Source organism: Manis javanica, chromosome 1 (genome assembly GCF_040802235.1).
Source record: "Manis javanica isolate MJ-LG chromosome 1, MJ_LKY, whole genome shotgun sequence".
NCBI classification, from domain to species: Eukaryota; Metazoa; Chordata; class Mammalia; order Pholidota; family Manidae; genus Manis; species Manis javanica.
In genome coordinates, this window is record NC_133156.1 from 35,713,366 (window position 1) to 35,740,365 (window position 27,000).

The 27,000-nt window shown below is 44.5% G+C and overlaps 1 long non-coding RNA gene across 1 annotated transcript; it reads left to right on the forward strand.

Moving 5' to 3' along the window:
• Positions 1-505: 505 nt before the first annotated feature.
• Positions 506-27,000, forward strand: LOC140848348 (uncharacterized). The gene is made up of 3 exons (XR_012129078.1): positions 506-578; positions 22,288-22,345; positions 22,698-27,000. It is a non-coding gene; the product is annotated as an uncharacterized lncRNA (long non-coding RNA).

Here is a 27,000-nt window from a genome sequence, read left to right on the forward strand (position 1 = left end):
TAATGGAGAAAGAAATTCATTTGTTTTATTACCCATGAACCTCCTGGGGACTGAGTAAAATGGAGGAAAATGAAATGTACCCAACTGTAGTATAAAAATTCATAAATACAGCTTACATTAATTCAAAGCAGAGTATCACTCTGTTTATCTGGCATCAATAGGTATTTTGCTAAGTGTTTTTTTTTTTAGACAATGTTCCCATTGTAAGAAGAATTTTTTCAGTTTGACTGTCTTAATGGAAATAGTTTTCAAATGAATTTCAGTGCCACTTTCTCTGGCAGCACAGTGAACAGAGTTTTTGCTAATAACTTGGGGGCATCATTATAAGCTTACATTGTTACATTTGGGGGTGAAATAGTGACAAACTCTGAAATCACAGATGTGTAGAACCGTTATGCTATCTGAGATCCCTTATGTGTATTGCATAGGTTTTTCTCCCTTCTCTCATTTAATCCATTGGTAGGGCACCTGGCGCCTGCAGGCTGGCTCTGAGGACTACACCCAAACTGATAAACAAGCAAAATGTAGTCTCTGCCCTCTTGGAGCCCACAGTCTGCTGGGGAAGATTACAGGTTCAAGTAAGTACAAGTGTGACAAGAATCTGAAAGGCTTACCCTGGGACTTGGGAAAGGCCTCCCCAAAGGAGTGGCCTTTGAGCTGGTTCCTACAAATGAGTTGCTCAGAGGAAGAGTGCTCCAGGCAGATGGAAGAGCATGTGCAGAGGCTGTGAGCGGTGGGAGCCAAGGTGCGTTTGGGCAGATAAAAGCCCAGCGTGGCTCCTGACAGCTGCTGCAGAGCCAGTGGGCCAGATGGCAGACCCCTCCTCCCATAGGCCCAGCCAGGAATTTGAGTCTTCATTCTAAAAACAAATTAAATATTCTTAAAAAGGGGAGTAACATGATCAGCATTGCACTTCAAAATATCTGTTAGAACATTAACCACTAAACCTGTGCTTTCACACATATTTTTGGTTTAGATGAATTTACAATAAGTGGTGCCACCCACCTTCCACAAACTGGGAAATTGTCAGGTAGTGCTCTGGGGCATCCGGATACTGCAAAACTCCAGAAGGGGAGACTAGGTTTGGGAAGTGCAAGTTTTCAGAGAGGAACTTCATTACTGGAGGCCTATTGCAATGCTGTACATGTAAGAGAAGAGCCCCATTTAATTCAGTTCAGCCTTGTCTGAAACATCTGCTATATACCCAGAGCCTAAGGAGAGGGTTATTAGGGTGGATGCACATGCTCTCGGACCAGATGCTTGAACTGCATGCCCACCTCAACCACCACCTGTACTCTGGCCTTGGGGAATTTTCTTCCCCTATGGACCTTACTTTCCTTTCCTCTGGAATAAATGATGCCCGAGGAGCCCTCCACTCTGGAATGCTGATAGCTTAGCAGGCAGCAGGCTCAGGGCTCCACCACCTACTCATCAAGCGACCTTCCACAGGTCACTAACTTCTTTGAACATCAGATTGCCTACCTATGAAAACTTTGGTTGTCAGGGCTGAATGCCTAGCATGGAGAAAGCAATTAGTAAATGTTAGGATCACCCTAATTTTATAGCTTAATATCTCACATACTGAGGCTCACATATTAGCCCTCTAAAGCAGAAGAAAGAATGTTTCCTTCAGGAAAAAAGAGGCTCTTCATGAATTAAGAACTCATGCTACATATTACATTTCTCTGAATCCTTTTGAGACTTGGTAACTTTTTGGGAAGCATCTTGTGCCATCCATCTGTCCAACATTTGTGCTCTGGAATATCTTTCCTCTAACAGCTTGACCAAACTCTGCTTTGAATGTGTTCAGTGCTACTATGCCTGGTCTATCTATTCTGAGCATGTTATTAACGTGAGCTTGCATGTATCAGTATAAATTCTGCTGAAAGTCAACATTTTCTTAATTTTTGAACATTGGTGCAGAAATGAGCTTGCCTGGTTTCTTTGTTGTGTCTTTGTAGCCCCTAAGGGTGTTAATAACAATTTATATACACCCTATTTTTCTTATTATTTTTAAATAACAAGTTCAATACATGCACATTGTTTAAAAATATGAACAGTATAGGAAGTTTTTAAGTAAAAAAATATATATATTTTCTTTGCTTCGTCCCCCCACTGCCCCCACTCCCCAGCTCCCTGATTAGCTGTATTTCGTACATTCTTCCAGAAATGTTTTCCCTCCCTCTCTTCCTTCATTTCTTTCTGTATATATTCTACATAATTGTCTTTATTTTACACAAATAAGATTATACCATCCTTCTGTCCCGCCTTCCTTCCTACATGTATTTTATATCATTGTATTTATTTTACACAAATGGGACTTTCCTATTCAGACCCTATACCTTGACATTTTTCCATAGGAATACCTATAGTTCTGCCCCATTCTTTCGAGTGGCTTTCTGGCATTCTATTAATGGAATGTATCTTTTAACTAACCTCTTTTGATAGACATTTTAGATGTTTCCAGTCTTTTGCTCTTACAAACATTTCTTTAACAAATATCTTTGGACATATGTCTTTGCACACTTGAGGGACTTTATCTGTAAATTAAGTTCTTAGAGATTTTAAAACCCAGATTAAACATCCTCCTGTGTGTTCACTGAGCCCTCAGCCTATCATTGCTAACATCAAACTTCCAAAAAAGAGCTCCTTCCAAGGCCAGTGGCTTACCTTACTGGACAACACAGGTACAGTCAGTACCTTGAAAGGTATCATTAATCTTTATTGTGAAGATAGGTGATAATGTAGTAAAGTGCTTAATGAATATCTGACATACCTGTTACCTGATAAATAGTAGCTATTAGTCATATTGCCTTTATCCTTGTAAACAGCCAGTCAAGAATATATCTCCAAACCTGAGGCTAAATATAACTGGAGTCAATGGGTTGATGTAGTATTAGTAAGTTTTAGGTGGCACTATTTTTAGAATACTCACCCATTTATTTAAGAGGAATATCCAATGGAACAGGGAAGTCCTTTTTAGGTGGTAAATGAAAAGTTACAAAGCATTATGCTCCAATATTAGAAAATTTCCCTAGCTAGATCTCCAGGAAACTTTGACATTTTCAACAGAATTCAATCCATAGCTGGTAGGTGTTAATCTGAGCATATGGTGAAAAGGAATTGCCAGTTGTAAGCAAAGTAGTGTTGGTTTTCATTTTACCAAGCCATGAAACACGATTTGAAGGGACCCTGCACTGGAGACCAGGCATTTGGGTTCCATTCATTTATCCAACAAATGCTTATTGAGCACCTGCTAGATACCAGTCAGGGTTCCAGATTACAGAGGATGCAATGTAAACCAGACATATAGGGGACCTGAATTACAGAGCCATGTGACCTTGGACAAGCCTCTTACCCTTCTTGTACTTCACTCCCACACCTTCAAATTAAGCTGGCTGAACTACATTACCTCCAAGGATCCTCCCAGATGAATCATTCTGTGCCTCTCCTTAATGTGTTTTCAATGGTGTTCTCAATACAAAGCAGTACTAATTGATGTGCATGGCACATGAGGGTACCACAAAATCTTTCACAGGACTACTGCCTAGTTCTGAGCAATATGTACTGTATTCGTTTCCTTAGCTGCCACAGCAAATGACCACAGATGTAGTGGTTTAAGACAACAGGAATTTATTCTCTCACAGTTCTGGAAGCAAGAAGTCTGGAATCAAGGTGTCAGTAGAACCTTGCTCTCTCTGAACGCTCTTCAGAAGGATCCTTCCTTGCCTCTTCCAGGCTGCTGGTGTTACCAGCAATCCTCCAAGCCAGAACCCAAGGCTTGTAGCTGTATCACTCTAATCTCTGACTCTGTGGTCACATGGCATTCTATCTGAGGATCTGTCTGTGTCTGTTACCTCTTCTTCTAAGGGCAACGCCCTGGAGTAGGCCCACCCAAATCCATATGATTCATCTATTAAATTGCAGTTACACCTGGAAGGACCCATTTCCATTTCCCATTTGAGGTTCCAGGTGGACATGAAGTCTGGGGGTGAGGGACATTCCTGAGCTCAGTAGAAATGCTACTTCCTTTTGCTTCTACCAAGGATAGGGACTGTTAAGCAGTACTACCAGTAGACACAGAGCAGGAGAGGTACACACAGGGTCACTCTGCAAGGAAGAGGTAGGCAGTACATCTGAGCATGGGGGCTGGCAACAAGGAAGGGAGTGAGTTTAATGGAATCAGTGAGACTGCCTTCCTTGCAGATAGGTATGACAGGACAAGCATGGCCAGGTGGGGCAGCCGGGATGTTACAGGTAGTAAAAGGGTCTGTGCGAGAGCAACATTGTGTTGGGGGTTTCAGAGTAAAGGGTAAGATAACTGGAAGCTTTTCTCCGAGGTACAGCTGGGAGATTTTTTAACAATGCTCTAGTCATGATTACTTTTAACTGATCGTTGGTTTCTTGGGTACTGTTTTGAGTCATTTCATGCCTACCAAAAATTTAAACATTTAAAATGCAGCAAGTCTGATGGTTAGGCTCTGCAGAGCAGAGGTGAAGGGCTCTAGCTCTGGAGGCGATTCTAGGGAGGAACCTCTGGTCTCCCATCTCATCAGCTGTGTCTTTGGAAACACTAGTTCATTTCTCAGAGCTCAGGCTCCTTTGCCTACAAATTGGAATAGTAACAACCCTCCTTATAGGATTGTGGTGAGGAGGAAATGGGAGGAAAATCATTAATGAGTGACATTAAATACAGTGCTAGGAGCATAAAAATGCTTAATAGATATTTGTTGTTATTAAGATGTCTACCAATTTTTCTGTAGGCTGGAAGATCTTTCCCAACAAAGGTAGAAGCGAGTTGTTATTTCTCTCATATTGGGAAAAAAAAAACCCCAAAAACCTTTCTTCACAGCAAAATTTTGCAAAAGCATTATTTATCTTCTGTGTCTCCATTTCCTCTCCCCCATTCTACACACCGGCCTGCCCCAGCCCCATCCCAACACCTCCCCTGACACTGTTCTCAGTCACTGTGGTCCTCCATGACTTGTGACCTAGATGCTGCTATTGCAGCTGTCAGTTCTCTGTCTTCCCCTTACTTGACCAGTCAGCTGCTTGTGACAACTGACAATTCTCTCCTTCTTGAAATACTTTTTTGCTGGGTTCCTGGAACACCATTAGCCCTCGGTGTTCCAGGAACCCTTCTTCCCTCTTACATTGGAGTGCCCTAGGGTTCCCTCCAACTTCTCTTTTTTATCTACACTTTCTTCCTAAGTGATCTCTTCTACCCTTATTGCTTTTAACACCATCTATCACTGACTGCTGACAAACTTAGATGTCCAGCCTGGACCTCTCCCCTGAACCTATTAAGCATCTCCATTTGGATCTCAAATAGACCTTTTAAACTTAACATGTTCAAAGTTCAACTCCTGATTCCCCTCTTTGGAAAACCTCCTCCCACAATCCTCCCTGGAATCTGCATGCTTCCTACTGCTCAGGGTAAAACCTGGGGGTCATCCTGACTTTTCACTTTCTCTTACACCCTGTATCAAATCCATCAGAAATCCTAATAATACTACCTTCAAAACAGATCCAGAATCTGGTTATTTTTCACCACCTCCACTGCTGCTTCTCTTGTCTAAGCCCCATCATTCCTCATCTATGTTACAGCAATAGCCTCCCAGCTGAGCTCCCTGCTTCTTCCCCCGACCACCCCCCACCAAGCCTATCCTCATCCCAAAAGCCAAAGTGACCTCACTCTTGGCTATGCGTTAAAGACACCTGGAGACTTTCAGAAAGTCCAATGCCCAGCCCATAACTCAGACTAATTAAGTCAGACTCTGTAGGGCCAGGGCACAAGTATGTTTTTTTTAAGGTCATATCACATGACTCCTCTGCCCAAAAACTTCCAATGGCTTCTGATCACAGAATTAAAGTCAAAGTTTTTGACTTTCTCAAAACAATGGCCCTGAGGCCTCGTGTGAGTGGTTCTCAGACTCACCTACCTAGGCTTGTTAAAACAGACTGCTGGAACCCACTTCCAGTTTCTGACTCAGCACGTTTGGGGCAGGGTCTGGTGACTTGCCATCTCTAAAAAGTTCCCAGGTGACAGTGATGATGGCAGGCTGGGACCACACGTTGAGGCCCATGCCTATGTGATCTCATGCCACAACCTCTCCCTCACTCAGTCTGTTCCAGCCCAACTGGTCTCCTTGTCCCTAAAACAGGCCAGGTGGCCTCTCACTTCAAGGCCTTTATAATCCTTGCTGTTTCAACCACCTGGGTATTCCTCCCCATCTTTCTCAAGTTCCTCTGATATGTCACCTTATCACTGTAGCTTTTCTGACCACTATTGAAAAGTGTTACCCTTCTCTCCATCTTCCCTGCTTTATTTTTCCATAGTTCTTCTGACATATATGTACACATGTATGTATACATATTTTCTGTCCCCAACTCACACATACTGAAGTGTAAACTTTATAAATTAAAGGATTTTGTTTTGTTCACTGATATGTCCCCAGAGTCTAGAACCTTGGCTTGCACGCAGTAGGTCTCAATAAATACAAACAGAAAGGAGGAAGAAAACCCCGAAACTTGGTGAGGGACCTGACAAGAGTGCCTGCAGATGGAAACCAGAGGGCGCTGTTGCATCACAGAACAGAGAGGAAGGCTCGCAGCTGCATAGCCAACCCTCTAAGACAGAGCTCTGGGTGGCCCAGCTCCGGGTGGGAACGTTGTTATTGCCTCGTAAAGCCTGGTGCCCAGTACCAAGCCAGCAGCTGCAGGAGATCAGCTGCAACCCACACTCGGTAAGCTTTTAGAAGTGAACACATCAGGTTGAAAGCATTTCCATAAGTCTCCTTGGGGGTTTGATGGACACCAACTCTCCGGGAAAAGCTGAGGGGAAGGATTGAATTTAGCCTAGTCTTGGCAGACGCAGGGTCAGAATTAGACTGTGGGGTAGTAACACCAAGTTCAAGTCCAAAACCCAAATTTCTAAGAATTCAAAGGGAATAGGTGAGGCGTCTAGCTTGAATACATCCCTACCTGAATCTGCAATGTTCCAGGGCCCATTCTTTACTCTTTCCTCATAAATATAGCATCTACTTATCCACACGTATACGTACATACACACATATACCTCAAAGCTTTCATTCTCTATGACACAAGAGAAAAAATCTCTGGGCTTAGGAACTAAAAACCAAACCCAAACAAAAGACTATTGTCCCATTTACAGCTGTGTGACTCATCTTCCCTGAAGAAAGTGGCTTGTGTATCTCTGTTCCCTACCACACAGATTAGCTGTGCTCATCAGATGATGAAACATCACGAAGGGTCCTTGGGAGCTGTTCAAATGTCAGGAGTGTTTTCCTGATGATGATGGGAATGCCTTCTTAGCTTTCACAGATGGCACTTGAAACCAGCAGGGGTTTATCAGAAGACCCCACCCAGTTGTGGAATTCAGGGAGCCACAGGTTTATTTGCATGTGGTTTGCATGTAATTTAAGAATAATATAAATTATAAAAATATAATTATTATAAATTATATTATATAATTGTAATTATATAATAATTATATATATTAAAAATATGGAGTCCTTGTTATGAGCCTATAAACCCATTACATACGTAATTTTATTTAATCCTAACAACAAATCTATGAGATAAGAGCTCTTCTAATCCTGCATTATATAGATGAGGAAACTAAGGCTCAGAGAGGTTAAGGAGCTTGCCCCAAGTAACAGGCTAATACATGAGATTTACACGCAGGCAGTCTGCCTCCTGCCCCCCCAGCCTGTGAGTGAGCTAGGTGCACAGTGAAATCCGGCTCCTTTGTAAACTGGTAGCATGTTGTGGTAGACCCGCCTTGGGCCTTGGGGTCAGACAGACTGCTCTGCATCCCAGCTCTGCTACTTCTGAGCTGCGTGAACTTGGGAATGATTTACCTTCTTTAAGCTGTGGTTTCTTCCTTTGTAAAACGAAGACAGTATTTCCCTTGAAGGGTTGTTGTGAAGAATAAATGAGATAACACAGAAAGCACCCAGCCAGTTCCGTGAAAGTAGATGTATAAATATTAGTCCACCCCTGACTCCTTATTAAAGATGAAAAAAAACAAAACACTGAGAGACTAACTGTCTTACTGACTGTACCCAGAGTGTTCTCTCAGATTCTGTGGTCAGGCCTTGGGCCATCTCCAGCTACGGTTTTAGCTTGGCTGCTTTCTCAGCCCATTATGACTCCGCCAAGGTGGGACCCTGGAAGGCAGGGCCTGCTTCTGGTCCAGCCACCCTCCCTCTTGCTGGCCCTTCTCTCATGCCGCCTCTCCATGGATCGAAAGGAAGAAATGGGACAAGGAGAGGTTAAAAGCTCCCTTGGTCATCAAGAGAATTAAGGTGAAGAGAAGGAATAATGTGGAGGGAGAAATCAGTGCCGTGGGTCACACCTGCACTCCAGTCGAGAGCCTCTTAGCTGTAAGCCACCTACTCAGGCACAGCACGATTTACTTAGTGACACAGTCTAGAATCTCATCTGGTATTAGAGCTGAAAAATACCTTGGATTATTTCATTTTCAGCCAGCTTTCACACTCGGTAGATGAGGTGTCACAGGATGACTAGCTTGCCTGGGGCCTCGCCTCTAGCACAGCTGCCTCAGCACCCCAGACCCTTGCTCCCTGGCCTCTTTTCCTTGCACTCACTTAACTGCCATGACCTCACCCTTCTCTGCACGGCCGCTGCCCTGGAGTGGAGCGTAGACAAGGCTGCAGTGGTAGACTTTACCCACCTGGTGCCACCTTCTCCCCCAGCACTCCTCTGCTGGCACCACTTAGGCCCAAAGGCTTTTTTTGCTGCCCCTTGGCTGCCCAGGACCCCACACTAAGGTAACGTTCTTGGGCAAAAGTCCCTGTGCTGAAGCTTCCTCTCTGCCTAGTTCTCTGTCACAACTTAACTTTCCTACATCCCAGCCAACTGTCAAATACAAAAGGAAATCTGATCTGTACTGAGTTTGACCATGTTTATGACTGATAATGAGCTGAAATGGTTCTGTGGGCTGTTTACTTTAAAGTCTGGTCTCCTAGAGGAAAGAAACCTTTATCCAAAGAGATAAGGCCCTTTTGGTAGAATTCTAGGAATTCTGATGTAGAAAATTGTCTCCAGCCTGCCTGCAAACGTCCAGTGGGGACAGCAACCAGCATTGCCCCCATGTGATAATAGCCTTGAGTTAGAGGTACATGTGGTTTCAAGCAATAGCCTGATAAAGGTTTGCTATCGTTTCTGGATCTAAGAAATTCCTTAGTCTTCTTTACCAAATGTGAAGTCATTGATCTCCAATTTCTTGGAGCACCCTTTGCATCCATCTCTCCTTTTCACCCAGCGCCCACAGGCAGCGAGTGAAGGAAGGGCCTGGTGCCCACGGTGCTTTGACTACCTGTAGTAATTCCAGGAGTGATTAAATTCACCCCTTCCTAAAAATCTCAAGCACTAAATCCTCCATTTCCACAGGACTTTATCTCTTCCCTAAAATGCTTCTTAAGAGCAATAAAAGTATTCATTGTAATAGTGCTGCCAAGCTCTGGTAGATTTCCTCTCTGTGTCACCCTGATTCACAGTGGTCCTGAGGGATGGGGGGACCCCAGGGTCAAGGGCAAGTCTAACCACACATTCCTGTCTCTGCTTGCTACCCTGGTTTAAAGACTGATAGTGACTTCACTCTCAAAAGTGTCCTGAGTTGGACAATAAACTCTATTAAGAGCATTGGCTTGGGAGTGAGTTTGGCTTGGATACAAGCCCCTGTCTTGCTTCTTAGTAGCTGAGTGACCTTGGACAAGTTCCTTAAGGTCTCTGAGCCTCAGTTTCTACATCTGCAGAAAGAAGATCCCATTAGTTCTCAGTTCCCAGGGTCATTGGGAAGGTTGGCCCTGCACAATGCCAAGCACTTGATAAGAGTGCAACATGAGATAGCTCTGTTTCTAGAGTTAAAGAACACCCAGGTACATCCTCCTCATTTGAGGAGTGTAGGCTCACCTTGAGGGGATGTAGACTCCTTTGAGGACTATCTTGCACTGGAAAAACTTGTAACCAGACAGACCAGCACTCAAATTCCAGCTGCACTATCTCTAGCTGTGTCACCCCGAGCAATTTAAATGATTTTTTTGAGCCACACCTTACTTGTCTGTACAATGGGGATAAAAATATCAGGATTGTTGTAAGGAGAAAATGAGATAAAGGTATTGGAAATTATTGTGCCCTGTGTACCAGCTCAATAAATGCTGCTTCTGATAATTACACAGGGGGAAAGTGAGGAACCCAGAGATGAGCAGACCCGCCCGGGCACACAGTGCAAGACAAGTGGGTCAGGCCCATGCACTATTTGCTCTAACTTACTACAGTCTCCTTCCTCCTTGGGTAACAATTGGGCACTCAGCCATTAACATCAGTCACCCCCTCTATCAGTCCTTCTCCTGCTCTCCCCTCCTTTGTCTAGAGATTAGAAACAAGAAAAGGAAGTATCATGGTGATGTGCAGCTGGCCCTGGGGTTTCTGGATTAGAACTGAATTTCATGTTTGTGGAATTGATCCCAACTTGCCGGCTATGTGACATTGGGCAAATTACTCCACCCACGGAGAAGCAATTTCCTCTTGTGTAAGAAGGAAATGACACCCCTTGCAGGGTGAGTGGCAAACCCAGGTCATTCTGACTCCCAAAGCCCATGCTTTTAACTTTGATTCTACCTCAAGTTCAAGGGCTGTTCAGGTCCCATGACCATTTGGGGGACAGTTAAGAAGATGGCAGGTAATAAGAATAAAACTTCACATGTATGAGATTCACTTCAAGAGCTTGGAATTTGGGCTGAAGTATAAGATACAATGCTACCTCTTGTGAGTAGGTATTTTATTCAAAATAGTCCTCAAAGCATTTGGCCTGTTTTTGGATTCCATACCTATAAGCCTCCAGCACAAACAATAGCCTGCAGGCAAAATCCAGTCTGCAGCCTATTTTTGTAAAGAGAGTTTTATTGGCACATAGCTTAATCCATCTGTTTATGTACAGCCTATGGCTGCTTTCTCACTGCTGTGGCAGAGTTGGGTGGTTGCAACACAGACCATACAGACCACAAAGGCTAATGTATTTACTCTGTGATCCCTTGCAAATAATGTTAGCAATCCTGCTGTAGAGGAAATACCATTTAAGTTTTACAGTAATATCTGATTCTATTGTGTGCTTGCTCTATACCAAGTACTCTTCTAAGGACTTTATATGTACTATCTAATTTAATACTTGCAACAATCCCATGGTACACACACACTATGACTCCCATTTTATGAGTGAGTATAACTCCAGGGGAAAAATCCTGGGGCAAAATACCTTTGAAACCAAAACCAGTCAAAGTGGGAGAAACCCATTTATTTCTTACAAGCAGTGTTCCTGCATCTCTCTCGACCCAGCTGCAGAAGAGGCCTCCACCCAACCTCTCCAGTCCAGATATGCCCTGCTCACCCTTGTGATTACCTATTGATATGGAGATGGTACTTCTCTCCATCCCTTGGAAATACTTATTGATATGGAGATGCACTAAAGTCTTGTGAGAGATTCTGGAAATACTGCAATTTCACCTACAGTGAGGAACTGAGGCAGAAGGAGGTGAAGTAGCTCGTAAATGACACAGGTGGGATTCTCACCAGGTAGTATAAAATATCAGACTTCCTCAGAAACTTCTACACCTGTTTTCTTTCCTGATCCACTTAGTCACTCATGGTATGAGAGACAATTTTAGGTGATCCACAAACACAGTAAAAAACTGCTCTCCTTTGGTGAGAAAGCTATTCCCTTTTAAATTCTTTTTGACATTACTAACCTCTCTCAACAGAGAGAATGAAGGGTCTCTTCACCAATAGCACTATCTTGCTAAAATTTAACTGTATTGCTATGTTTCACAGCAATTATTTTTATGGTTGCCTCTATTTGTGGCAAACGATCCTTGCTTCTCCTTCACAGCAGTTTTCTTCCAAAATAAGTTTGTTTAGGAATAAAAAAATAGTCAATTCAATTATTAAAGAAACCATGTTAATAAAAGTACAGATGGTGTGTAAATATGACAAAAATCATGACAATGGTGTAGAAAGGAATGACAAAGCCTAGATAACCCAAGATTCAGGCAACCTGGCCCCAGTTCTAGCCAGCAGCAGCTTGGTGTATGTCTGTGGACACCTCAGCCCCCCACCCCTACCCCAAGCCTCAGGGGTGGGTAACCTCTGAGGTTAAGATAAACTCCTTATCTACTGAGTGAGGAAGTTAAATTAAATTATCTCTAACATTCTATGGCATCCCAATTTATTCTTCCTGTCCTGGAATTCACTGTACTTTCACTTAAGCCAAGATTAAATTAGACTTAAATTAGATTCATCTTTTCAAACCCTGTAAACACAAAGGACTGAATGGCAGTCCTGTGTCTTTCCCTCTTAGAGTGAGCCTATTAATCCCCAACTAGATTCCAACAGAAAAGGGAGAGGAGACAAATGCATATAGTGCAACATTCAATTTGTGCTTCTGGCCCAGAAATTAAACAGGCCCAGGTTGGTGCCAGGCATGTACCAGGAGAAAGAGAAGGCCCTGGACATCCCTTCATTTGTAGTTATTCTCCCCCAGTCCCAGAAGGTCTGCCTGACAGAGTGTAACCATGGGGTGGGGGAGGGGGTGGTGGAATCTTTCTCCCAGTCTAGGACAAATTACCTTTGAAACTGAGATCAAAGGGAGAAATAAAGTGGGAGAAATCCATTTATTGCTTACAGGCAGTCATCTACTTCTGCTCACCCATGTCTCTCACCTGGGTGCAAAAAAGGGACCCCACCAAACTTCTCTGGTCCAGTTATACCCTCAATGCCCCCACCCTTATAATCACCTATTGCTATGGAGATAGACTACTTCTCCCCACCCTTGGAAACATCTATTGATATGGAGATGCACAAGGCCAGGTGAGAGATTCTGGAAATACTGCAATTTTACCCACAGCCCTCCCCTCCAGAAATCTCACCTCACAATCTACTTGCTCCCCATCTTCCTCAATGGCTCCTGTGCAAGAAAACTGGAGCACTGTAACCAGAATAATAACATACAATAACAACAGCAATAAAATCATGATAATCCCCAAGCCACAGGATTCAGCTAGGTTCAAAGTCCTATGTAGATTTAGTCCATAACTTGCCCATTCCACAGGCAGTCAGTAGCTGAATGGGTAGGGAATTCAAAGCAATCATCATGTGGCAGCTGCATCCAGGGGGTGGGTCCAGGCCACAGGGATTGTAGAAGAAAATAACCTTAAGAGCAGTAAAATACATGTTTTAATGACACCAGCATAGGCAAATCTTGTCCATCAGGTAGGATGCATGCAAGAGAGTGGTCCTGTGATAGGACAGTGGCAGGAATGGGATCTCATCCTGGTTTACTGTATCACTTTCACTCCCCTCCCTGTGGGAATTACAGATGGGTCAATTTATAGGCTACAGGAGGTATATGCACTGGCCATAAAGATAAAAAAAACTTACCCATAAGATGCTCTTACCCCCCAGATGTTTTGGGTACACTACTGTGATCTTGGGGGCCATTCTGCTGTTCATTCAGAAACACACAGATGGCCAGCTTCTACGCCTTTTCCCCAAGGTGCCAGAAGGGCCAGCCATTGCTGGTCCATGTGGCAAAATGTCCAGGCCCATGTCTACTCAACAGAGTCTCCAGGGTTTAACGCAGTTGGAGCTGGCAGCAGGATGTTGCTCTGCTGGCCATATCCTGGTTTCAATAACCCCTTTTTGGTTTGCACATACAAGTGTATAGGAGAGGCAGCAATGTGTGTCAGAATGTCCACAGGACTCAAGCCTCCTTTTGGGGGCTTATCATTCAAATGCCATAGCACTGTCCATACGTGAACTGACCAGCACCATAGACTATTGGTGTCCGACTTCCAGCCAGATTTCAACAAACCATTGTACCTCTCTATCTAGCCTTCCCTGGTAGGGTTATGTGGTACAGAAACCTCCACTTTATTCCTAATTGCTGTACCCATTCTTGTAATGCACATCCAGTAAAGTGGGAGCTTGATTGCTTTCAATTACCTGTGGCCAGCCATGAACTGCGAGGAGGTGCTCTAGGCCCCTTTTGGTCATTTGCTGATCTACACAATGTGCAGGAAAAGCAACCAACATGCCAGTAGCTGTGTCACACAAATCATGGCATACCAATATCCTTCTGATATAGGCAGAGGCCCAATATAGTCTATCTGCCACTATTGTCCCATATTGCTGCGGGACTCAGTGTAAGTCCCTCTTAGAGCACACAAGGCACTCCTTCTGGGCTCTGCTGACTTCTTCAAAGGTAAATCACAAGCCCCACCAATGGGCTACAGCTCACATTGTCTTCTGTCCCTCATGCAACAAACACTGATGTAACCATTGGGCAACATCAGAGGCAGGCTTTCTTTCTAGCCAATTCACCTGGGCCACTAGGTCTTGCCACAACTCTTGCCCGCAAAGGGACCAGTGACCAACCATCCAGTTGGCATGGTATCATGTCGGCAGCTACAGGGTCAAGCCCCAGTAGACGGCCCAGTCGTCAGTGCAGAACAACTACAAGGGAGGGCTCCTGGGTGATCACGAGCCATACTACCCACAACTCAGCCCATTGGCTGATCTTCCCCTCTCCATCCTCCATCCATATTGTCTCAGTCTTAGGATAGAAAGCCACAACCTTCCACTCTGGGGGCTGCCCATGACTGGAGCCATCTATTTACCAAGCATCTTCAGGTATAGAGACTTTTTCCTCCTGATAAGGACTCTCAGCTACCAATGGTCAAAAGCAAGTTCTTCCTGCTTTCCACTGGTGTTCATCACTGGCCCCAATAAACTTTGGAGTTCTTCACTTAAGGACCTAGTAGAAAGGGCACTATGTTACTGTAAATATGCACCCCATTTGGCCAGTGTAGGTGTCTGTGCCACACCACTCTGTGGCCTTTGGGTCCAGTCTCACACCTACCCCGTGATGGAATAGGTGGTTATTACCTTAGTTGGAGCTTTTCTGGGTTATGGGATCCATAGCCAGCAAGGCATGGAACACAGCAGCTAGCTGCTTCTCTATCAAGGTGTACTCTGCTCCCTTCCATAGTTGTGACCAAAATCCAGTAGGTTGCCGGGTCCATTCAAGCCACTGCCAAAGACCCCATCCATAACCATCTTCGGTTCATGAACATCTAGCTCACAGGGCCTTGATGAGTCCATTGCACTCAAGGCCTGTATGGCCTTGACTGCTCACTTAGCAAGCAGTAAAAGCAGCTGCACATGTCTCATCCCAGTCCCACCTGATGCCCTTTCATACCAACTGGTATAAGGGCTTCAGAATTTATGCCAAGTGTGGGATAAACACTCTCCAGTAGCCCCAAAGACCCAAAAACTCTTGTAATACTGCCACAGCTGTAGGGGTGGGGAAGCCTGGACCTTGTCTATTACTGCTTCTGAGATAACTTTAGTTTTACCCAACCAGACAACCCCCAACGACTTTATAGACAAACTAGGTCCCTGAACCTGGATGCTGTTCACAGTCCATCATTTCTCCTGTAGATGTTGCAGCAGTCTAGGAACTGCCCCTTCCAAATCTGCAAGAGAATCAGATGTGAGCATGATATCATCTATGTAGTGATACAGCCGCACCATTTGTGGTTTCTTCCATGTGGCCAAGTCCTGGGCTACAAGTCCATGACAAATGGTGGGACTGTGGAGGTATCCCTGTGGAAGGACAGTGAATGTCTACTGCCAGCCTTCCCATGTGAAGGCAAACTGTTCCTGACTTTCCTGTTCTATGTCAATAGAGAAGAAAGCATTAGCAAGGTCCATGAGACATAATGATATGTCCCTAGTTCATGACTGAGTGTGTCCATAAGGGCTGCTATAGATGGGACAGCAGCATACAAAGGGGGTGTAACTTTATTCAATTTCCTGTAATCCACAGTCATATGCCAGGAGCTGTGCAGCTTTTTCACTGGCCATACCATGGAATTAAAAGGACTGTGAGTGGGCTTTATGATGCCCACCCTCTCCAACTCCTGTAGAGTTTCTCCAATTTCCTTGTGCCCCCTGGCAATTTAAACTGCTTAGTATTTGTCACCTGCAAAGGTACAGGCAGAGCTACAGGAGGGTGCTTAGCATGTCCCCTCAGAACTTCTTTTAATATGCATACCCTCAGTCTGAACTCACCTGCAGTGGTCTGTAACCACAGGCCCTGCAGGATATCTACCCCCCAAATACATTCAGGGATGGGAGAAATATACACAGTATACTCTTTTGGGAGTAAATGCCCTATCCCCAGTGGTATTTGGGCTTTCTTCACTCTAAATGCCTTACCCCCATAGCCATCTATCACAGCAGAGGGTCCAGGAAAACGCTCAGGGTTGCCAGAAATCAGAACATTCAGCTCCTGTGTCCACCAGTGCCAGGACACATTGTACATTCAGAGAGGACCAATGAATTGCTAATTCTACATGGGGCCACTGGTCCCCACCATGTCCCACAAGGTGGGGACCTTGACCACTCCCACTAAGTCAAACTGCAATGCCCAGTCATCCTCCTGTTGGGGGGAGGGCCCAGGCAGAGCCTAAGTACTGTTCCCCCAGGGAGTCTTTCAGGGACACATGCTGGACATGGAGCTTTGCCTCCAACTTGGTGTCCTAGACCTCAGTGAACTGCTGCTATGGCTTTTAATTGATGCCACAGTTCTAACAAGATCCTATTGGGCTGTCCATCATGGTTTTTTTTTCACTACCCTGTCCTTTATCATATCAACCCACATCTGGGTCCTCGAGACCTTCACGGGGCCCTTTACACCTCTCCTTTCATAGCCCATGCTTCCTTCCATGCTCTTATTGTTTCAACCTCCCCCAGATCTGCTAAAGTATGAGTAGCCTCACTTATGGGTTGCTCTATGTGGGGGGCAAGAATAGTCACTAGGGACCCAAAGAGAGATGGGGGAGCTGTATGCAGCACCAGATTTCTCATTCCTATGGTGAAAACTCCTTGTTGGAGCCCTGGGGGTCCATATTATAGATATTTTTCATGCCCAGCTCCTGTAATACCTGCTGGAGCTCTGCACTACATTTTTCCAGCTAGTGGATAAGTATAGTAAATCACCCTGATTAGACCAGACTGCCCTGATGGCTGCTGTCAGCCAACCAGAAGCACCTGATTCCCTGAGGTGTGACGGGCACTTTGCAACTGCTGCCAGAGGGAAGGGGGAGTCATCAGGGAAACCAATCTACCCATTTCAGAACCCAACATAACAATGCTTTCCACCCCCGATTCCAAAGATGCAAATGCAATACAGGCAGAGGTTCCCCCGGCTTCTGCTGAAACCAGATGCTCATGTCCACCAGCTCATCTTGGGTCTAGGGGCAGAGCATGGAGTGCTCCACAACCTAGGGAGGGGGCTGCTACTCCCCCTGAGGAGCCCAGTGTTGTGTTTTTACTTTCTCAATTACAACCAGGTGGGCCTTTGATACAGAAGAGGCTGGTGCCTCTGGCGGTGGCCTCAGCAGCCGTTCTGCCCTTGGCCCCACCCCCTCATCTTCTCCTGACATGTCCTCTACCATCTCCGGGCTGAAGGCACCTCTCTTTCCTCCCCCTCCCCCACAGCCTCCTGCAATGGGGCTTCTCCTGCTGTCTCCTCCCTCGCTGCTGCTAAGGAATCTTCAAGGAGCACAACCTGTCTTCTCAATATCTGTCTCTCTTTCTTAAGGGCATCCCATAGGTCATCACCCAGCCCCTCCAAGTGATGCTGAAGTGTGTCTCTCTCCTGCTGAAGTCTCTCTCTCTTCTCGATAACCCTTTCTACTATCTCGACAAACAAACATCCCACAATCCTGGCTGCTACACAGCCATTCAGGGCCTCTAAGCAGTCTTCTATGTCACAGAGGGCTAATTCCACAGCTTCTAGTGTCTTCACCCTTCCCCAATTCTGGGGGAAGTCCCCACCCAACTAGGAGGTACTTTACCCTAGACCATTCCCCACTAGGGGCTCCCCAAGTGGAAGCCCCATGATAGGGGGCTCCCAGGTGAAACCTGCACCCTCTACTGCTGCAGCCACTGGGGCCTCCCCCCATCCACAGGGGTGCTCTGGCATCTCCGCACCTAGAGGCAACCACCCAAGGGTCACACACATGGAGACAGATTTCGGGTTCAGAGGTCTTGCGGACTACCGGTAAGTGTAACTCTGGGGGAAAATCTTTCTCTGAGCCCTGGGCAAATTACCTTTGAAACCAAAATCAGTCAAAGGGAGAAATAAAGTGGGAGAAACCCATTTATTGCTTACAAGGAGTCATCTACTTTTGCTCACCCATGTCTCTCACCAACCAACTGCAAAAAAGGGACCCCACCAAACTTCTCTGGTTCAGTTATACTCTCTCTCCCCCCACCCTTGTAATCACCTGTTGATATGGAGATGGACTACTTCTCTCCACCCATGGAAGCACCTACTGATAATGGAGATGCACAAGGCCAGGTGAGAAGTTCTGGAAATATTGCAATTTTGCCCACATGGAGTTTCTCTCCTCTGGAGAGCTCAGTGTCCATTTGCCCGGGAATATCTGTGGTCATGAGCTCACAAAGGCTGGAAGGAAAAGAAAAGGAATTTTTTTTTTGAAAGGGCATCTCTCATATTTATTGGTCAAATGGTTGTTAACAACAATAAAATTCTGTATAGGGGACTCAATGCACAATCATTAATCAACCCAAGCCTAATTCTCAACAGTGTCCAATCTTCTGAAGCATAATGTACAAGTTCTTACATGGTGGACAAGTTCTTACATAGTGAATAAGTTCTTACATGGTGAACAGTGCAAGGGCAGTCATATCACAGAAACTTTCGGTTTTGATCACGCATCATGAACTATAAACAATCAAGTCAAATATGATTATTCATTTGATTTTTATACTTGATTTATATGTGAATCCCACATCTCTCCCTTATTCTTTTTTTAATAAAATGCTGAAGTGGTAGGTAGATGCAAGATAAAGGTAGAAAACATAATTTAGTGCTGTAAGAGGGCAAATGTAGATGATCAGGTCTGTGCCTATAGACTAAGTATTAATCCAAGCTAGACAAGGGCAACAAAACATCCACAGATGCAGAATATTTCTCTCAAAACAGGGGGGGTGAGGTTCTACGCCTCCCCTCTGTTGATCCCCAATTTCTCACCTGATGGCCCCCCTGCAACTGTGCCTGTCTTAGGTTGTTCCTCCCTTGAGGAATCTTACCTATCTCTGGCTAACCAGCCATCTAAAGAAAAGGATTTTCATTAGAAAACTCAAGGTGCAGCACTTCAAATGGGTTTCAAGTCTATAAGAAAACCAGCAGGAGCAGTAGTGGCAAGAATGGAAAGGCTCGGTCTTCTCAACTTTAATAAGACTTGGGGTGTAGAAGGGCAGCTGGGATGGGCCAGGTCCAACAACCTTTTTACAGCACACTATGCAAAAAATCAGCTCTATTTAGTTCTTAAATCCCACTTCTACCTGGTCATCAGCATTTTCATCATTTATCATTATTTTTATTATACTTTGGGTATAGATGAAGAACTTAAGATTCAAAAAGGTTGTAGTCACCTTCAATATAAATACAGTCCCAATAGGTGTAGGTGTTATCATTCCCTATTTTATATATAGGGAATTTGAGATTCAGGGAGGTTAATTCATTCAGCTAGTAAGTGATAGAGTACACATTTGAATCTAGGTCTGACTCTGTGCAAGTCTTATCCCTGTGCTCTTTGATGCACGCCTCAGTAAAACTTTTACTTATTGCCTTCTAGCATTTAGCAGAAGGGGAGAGAGGAAGAGAAGCAGGCAGACTTGATTCCAGTGGAGACAATGGTGAGAAAGGGCAGAGAGGATTTCCTCATCCCAGAAAATCTTCATAATGGCACCAGTCCCACTCATTTTTCATTCCTCACTGTGTGTCCTGACATGGTCCAAGTGATGCGTGTTTTTTTCTAGCTATCCATGTAGATTTGAAACCATCTCTCTCAGTCCTTCCCAATGACAGCCAATGGAAATATCTGTGTCCAGAAGCCACCTGGGTCCCTTCCACCACTGCCATCAAAGATCAGGTTATGAGCCATGTTGTTTAAACACAGTCTATAAAGTCCATGTTATCTGAATGGCCAGAAACTCAGCCTTTAGGGAAGTTCCATCTGTAGTGGGCACCGTCGATGTTCCACCAGTAGCTCCTCAGACCCCTTTTACTATTTCTGTGATCCCTCAGCCACTTTTGGGTTGCTCTGCTTCTAATGGTTCACACCTATGACTTTCTTCAGAGGCCTGTCCTTGGGCTGCCGGATCTCCTCTGCCCTCACTTGCACAGAGCTGCAAGTGCCTAAGAGCCAATGCCCAACTAGAGCAGGAATATGAAAACCCAGCTCTCTTGCATCATGTCAGGGCCAACTCCAAGGTATTATGCTCCAGAGCTCCCCATGGAGCAGCCTGGAGTTAAGCCTTACATCATACCTTTGAGTGCCCTCTTCCCCATCCTGTTTGGTTATCCCCATCCCTCACCAGTTTCTATTTAGAACACTCCCTTAATAAACCACCTGCAAATACAGTATCATCTCAGGGTCTCCTTCTGGGGAGCCTGACCTAAGACACCATCTCTCATCCACCATTTATCTTCTGTTCCTCCATGTCTGCAGATGATCTTCCCTTAAATAAACATCCCCTCCCCACCATCTCCAGAATCAGTCTCCCTGATTAATCTAAACATGGTAAATAGCAATGTCACCGTTCAAAGTTCTCTACTCTTATCCATAGGTTTCTAGGTAATAATAAACACAACCTGGTGGTGTCCATGTCCATCTTATATGCAAAGCCTGTTAGATAAGAGAATTTCACTACATATAATGTTATCCTATTCATTTAATAGAAAGAAAAAGTATGAAATTCAGAGTTGAGTTTCTTTTGGTCCACCCACTTGTTAAACTTAGATAAGTGGTCTAACCTTTATTTTATTTTTTAAAAGTGAAAGTTTTTTTTCCCCTTGCTTATAAAAGTAATATACACCCTTTGTGGAAAATTCTTGAAAATATACAATAATACAGTAATCCAAGCACCCTAGCATCAACTAGTGCTTTGGTAAATTTTGTATCCAATCATTTTTCTCTCTGTAGAGTTTCTGAAATAATGGTGATAGATATTACTTGAGCCCATCACCTGTTCTCTTCTCCTTCCAGGTTCAGGGGAAAATTATACTTCAGTCCCCTGATATTAGGCATGGTCATGTGACTTGATTTGGTCAATGAAATGTGAGCAATATGTTTAAGAGTTGGTGTACCCTTCCTCATGTCCTCTTCCCCTGCTAAGGCAAACCCTGAAGCTTCAATTTGAGATAGTGGCCACTTCATTGACCTGGGTACCTGAAAGACTATGGTAGCAGAGCTCCTTGCCAACCCCAAATGGGCATATAGCATACGCAAGAAATAAACATTGCTTTAAGCCACTGGGATTCACTGAATGTATTAGTTTTCTAGGTCTACTGTAAGAAAGTACACAGACTGGGCAGCTTAACACCAGAAATTTGTTGTCTCACATTCTGGAGGTTAGAGGTCCAAGATCAAGATGTCAACCTAACTTGGCCTCTTCTGAGGGCTGTGAAGGGGAATCTGTTCCACACCTCTCTGGTAGATTCTGGTGATTTACCACCATCTTCGGCATTCCTTGGCTTGCAGAAGCATCACCCTGGTCTCTGATTTCATCTTCACTTGGCATCCTTCCAGTGTGCATGTCTGTGTTCAAATTTCCCCCTTTTAATAAAGACACCAGTCATATTTGATTAGGGCCCACCCTAATGACCTCATTGTAATTAATTATCTGTGCAATGATCCTACTTCCCAGTAAGCCTCAGTAAAGCTTTTACTTGAGGTGCTAGGAGTTAGGACTTAAAACATATGAACTTGGAGTGTAAGGGGACACAATTCAATCCTTAGCAGCAGATGCTTGTTACCTTGTAGCCCAAACTGACCAATACAGGATCTTCCTCCTCATGCTGCTTTTTAGCCTCCTATTTTCACTTTGTGAAGTTAAATAACTTGCCCATGGTCACAAAAGGAATAAGGTGGAGAACTGAAATTCTAATCCAGGTTTCCAATTCAAATAGACTGCTTTCCAGAGGTTGCTCCCTCACAGTCCAAGTGCTTTGCGGTTCAGCACAGTCCCCACCACTGCCTATTATTTCCAGACACTGAGGGTAAGTACTGTTTGTTTTTGGGCTTGTCCTGTTGCCTTTCTCACACATAGCCCAATTTCCTAATTTTGTCACTTGTTTTCCTCCTGTAGGTATTGCATATGCAACTATGCACTATGTTCTTGTTCCTCAATTATAAAGATTAAAAGGGTAAGTCTTGCTCTTTTAATGCCCCTTCCAGGACAGCAAAAACTCTAGAGTTATTAAGGCAACCTGTGTCATTCTCACCCTAAACTACACTTGGCCCTCACTCCCTGCTCCCACTTCCTGTGCACAGGTCCATGGGACTAGATCCTCATCACCCAACTTGTACCTGTTTTCTGCCAAGTAAATTTCTCCCCCAAAGAAAGAGCCAGGTATAAAAATATTGGATCGATTAAAGCAAGTGGGTTGTCAGAAATGGCAGCCCCTGCTGTGCCCATCCCTTATAAAAGAATCTCCCCATTACAAGGATGTAGTCAAACAGCAACTCTCTCTCATTCCTGATGTTTGCATCTCCCAGTGCAGAGAAAAGAAGAAACCCTGCTTTGTGAAGCTGATGCCTCAGCAGTGAATCACAGAAGCTCTTCAATCACTTACTGCTTTTTCTCTCTTGTCGTTCCTATTGAGCATGATGTCTTTTTCATCTCACACTGAGGGGCTTTATTGTGTGTGCTACTCCTCATTAGTTTGATCACAGAGGGCAGATCTAAGATGTGATTCAAGTAAATGAAAGGTTCTCCAGCAGCAATCCAGGTATAGGGATTCTTTTCCAAGCCCTCATCCGTGCCTTTGAATTCATTAGCTCAGAGCACACAGCACTTCACAGAGGCACGTAGGCCGCGTGTACACACCCTGGAGAGCCCGACTCTGCAGACTGGCACTGAGTCACCTTCTCCCAACCTCAGTCCGTGGACGAGACACACAGTGTGTTTACTCCAGTTTCCTCATTAATTTTGTTGGCTGCCTGACAGCCTCTGCCTCCCCAGGTTAGATTTCTGGAATTAGATTGATCTTAATGCCGCAAAAGAGCAGCAGACCCAATCCTCTTCTTCCAGGCAAGAATCCCCATCCCCATTTTGTAGATTCATGCAACAAGCTCTGTGAGCAAAACCTCCCTGAACTGGTTAAGCGCTGGGGAAATCTGCTTCCTGTGAAGGTCAACAGCCTCACCTAACCAGAAAGAAAACCTCACCAAAACACCTCTCAGGCTGCCTACCACTACGCTGCAGTACAGCTGGACCAGTACAGCTTTGGTCCAGGATTAAGATGGGGTGTTTTCAAATGCAGTACTTACCCAGAAGGATTGCTGTCATAAGCCATTAATGCTTCAGTGCAAATGAGTTTGATCAAATTGACTTTAGCCACTGAGGGTCAGGAGGGACATGGAGAGATAAATTCTACTGAAAGAAAGGTAGTCAAAAAAGGCAGAGATGCAGGAGTAATAAGGGTCCCAGCAACCCAGGAACATCAAATGGACCGTGGGCACCACGGGGTGGGGGAATGAAATGGTGACAGACCAAGAGAGCATGGGAGGTAGAGCAGACAACTCTTAATCACCCGACAATCTTAGGGAGACTTGAGTTGAGGTCAAACATATTTCTGAGCATCCAACCTGTGTGATCTTGGACAAGCCCCTTGAAAATCCTGGCCCCACTGCAACTATCAAAAGCAGATAATAATGACTTACCTGCCCAAAGGCAGAGGGGTGGGTGAAAAGAGGTGGGTGGGAAGGCAGGTCCCTGGAAAGTCTTTCCTCCAGGGAGGTTCTGTGAGTCAGAGTGAACTCCAGTCAGGAAAGAAATTCTCCGGTTTAACCCTTCTGATCCTGAGCATTATTTTTAGAGTCAGATAGACTTTGTCTCAATCCTGATCTCTGCTATGCACAACTCACTGGCAACCTTGGATGAGTGCTTACGTCATTTGTTAAACATCTGTAAATAAGTCATAAAACCCATCTCACTGGGTTATTGGGAGATTGTCAATGGGACAATGTATGTGAATCATTTTGCGTAGTGTTTGGCACAAAATAAATGCTGTATAATAGTTTAGTTACCATGTATCATCACCATCATCGTTGGTGATCTTGTGCCTCTTGGTGGGTGGTGGCTGAGCAACATCATGGTGAAGGGAATGGGTTCTGTAGTCAGATCAGGCTGGTCTCAGATGTATATGGGCTCTAATTAGGACCCGGGATCTGACCTTGGGCAAGTTATTCATTCTCAGCTTCAGTTCCCTCATCTGTGAATGGGAATAACAAAAATGCCTACCACAAAAATGAAAATCAAGTGAGGCAGTGCATATAATTTGTTGAGGGCAGTGCCTGGCACATGGTAAGAGGCCAAAAATGGGATATGGGGACCCCACAGCCCTCTTTCTCATCCTCTGCCTTTTTCTCTGTATATCTCTCTTTTTATAACAGATGTGGTTGAGTAGGGAGAATGAAATCTATCTCTATGGCTGATCAGAGTAGAAGCAAAAACCTTGCTTTTCAACAAAGAGACAGAGAAGACCCCCATGAGCCAGCTCAATGAGCCAAATGTGGTTTCACCCAGTTCTCATTGTAGTACTCTGGCTTTGGGTGACAGAACAGAAAATTAGTTCCCCTGAAGTCTCCTCTACAGAGTGGAGCTGGAGAAGATAAAGAGTGGCTAAAGAGCTCAGAACGATAGCTTATCTTCTAATTAGCACTTCAGAGAGAAACGATAACAGAAATCTACTCTCAGCAATAACTCCAGGGAACCACAGGGTCTGATGGATGTTTTTCTGGAATCACACTCAAAGCCACTGAGCTCCTGCCATATAAGTCCGCTCTTCCTGGGGTGTCACCTTCTGTCCCCCTCTTTTCTTGTCTGTTCCTCTTTTTCCATTTCCTATCTCCCTGTTCCCTCTGACTTTAAGAACTCCCTCACTCTACCTCCAATTTTTCCATCTCTTTCTCTCATAACTACTATAATATGGAATGCATGTAATAATTGGGTATTTGCTCCTCATTCATGACCAATTTACTGAATACCTACTAGGTGCTAAGGATATAGAAAAGAATAAGATGGTTCTCTGTTCTCAAGGAGACAGACTAACAGTGGACAATGTTTCCAAAGAACCACAATTGCTTCCACAAGTGCTTTCCCACAAGTATACATGGGGTGGGTGTATACAGGAAGTACCCCACTAACTGAGTGGGGCAGAAAAAGCTATTCTAGAGGAGCAGACACTGGGTCTGAGACATAATAAATAAATCTACGTTTTAAAAGAGTCTAATCACTCAGTGGCTGTAGTTCTTGGTCTTCATTCAAATAGCAGTGACTTACACATGCATTTGTCAAACAAGAACTAATGAATTGAGTTGTTTTTGACACATGTATAACCCTCAGTTTTTTCCTGTATGTCAGTAACCCAGTAAGAAAGGAGCTTTCCCTCCTCTGGGGCTCCTTAATCCCAGAGGGTCAATAAAGTGGTCAGTGGGGCAATGAATAAGTCAGGCAATTAGGGAAGGCACTAGTAAGGCTCCTCACCCACGGTATCTGCAGAATGGGGGCCCTATGCTTTAGAATCTCTAAGGTTCATTCCTCCTGATTAAACCAAGGTTCTCCAAATAACCCAATGCCTTCTCTCCCACATCCCTCTCTAAGACCAGAGCTAGTAAGAGAAGCATGGACTTCAAAGCCAGACCTCTCCATACCCCACCATTGATCCTTCCTCACTCTCACTAGATCAATGGTTGGAGCAATTTCTGAATGACAGCTCATGCAGACAGCATGTTACATTTAAACCAGTTGGGTTTTGAAGCCTTTAAGTTTGTCAAAACAATGCCATCCCCTGATGTGCCTCTGGCATAATAACAGGCTTGAGCAGAGCAAGTCTTGATTCAACTTTCATGTGACCATGTGAATGTGTAGGGATTCAAGGAAAGACAGCATTCCTTTTTTTTAATGCTTACAAACATAGGGACATTTTTGGTCCAGTTTTCGCTCTGATTCAATGCCATGCACCAATAAATCTGAATCTGAGAAGTCTCAGTTTACCTTGAAGTATTAAGGATTTAATGAAGCAAAGAAAATTCACTCCCAGGGTTTAGAGGAAGTTAAGGAAGATCCAGTTACCTCTGTCACAGTGGGGAACCTAAATGCTTTATTCACTGGTATATTCCATGGCTTTGCCCAGGGCCTATTGTGTGTAGATGCTCAAGGATATTTGTTGAAGAAATCAATGTTTTTAACAACTGTATCTCTACCTGTCTCCACGCCTGCCACCCCACCCCATTTCCATACCATAAAAAGTTTCTCCTTGTTCGTCTGTTTCTGAGTGTTGTCATCCGTACCACCTCTTCGGGTTTCCAGACAGCTACTTGGGATGATCCATCTTATTTCATCTCTGAGCAGATTTCCATCTTGCAGCTGAAACTATTCATTCATCTGTCAATGAATGGAAAACCTGTTGGGCTAAGCTTCCAGTTAGTGACGGAATGCAAAGATAAGAGACATATGGGAGTATGGGAGATACCCTTAAAGAGATGCCAATCTAGTAGAGAAGGCAGGCATGTGGACATCTAAAATCAAGGGTATGAGCCTGGGCACAGATGAGTAAAGGTGGAAACAGGAAAAAGGGGGCAATTCTCAAGGCAGTCATACCCAAGAGTTCAGAGAAATGAGAGATGTCAAGTTTGGGGGGCTAGGAGGTTATGAGTGTGGATCAGTAAAAGATCTATAGAAGGAGTGGCCTTGGAGTTGGGTATGAGGATTGCCTGGAAACCACCTGGCTGGGACCAGGAACCCTCTCTGTTCACCCCACCAGAGGGGCTGGACCAAATTCAGCTTTCCACAGGA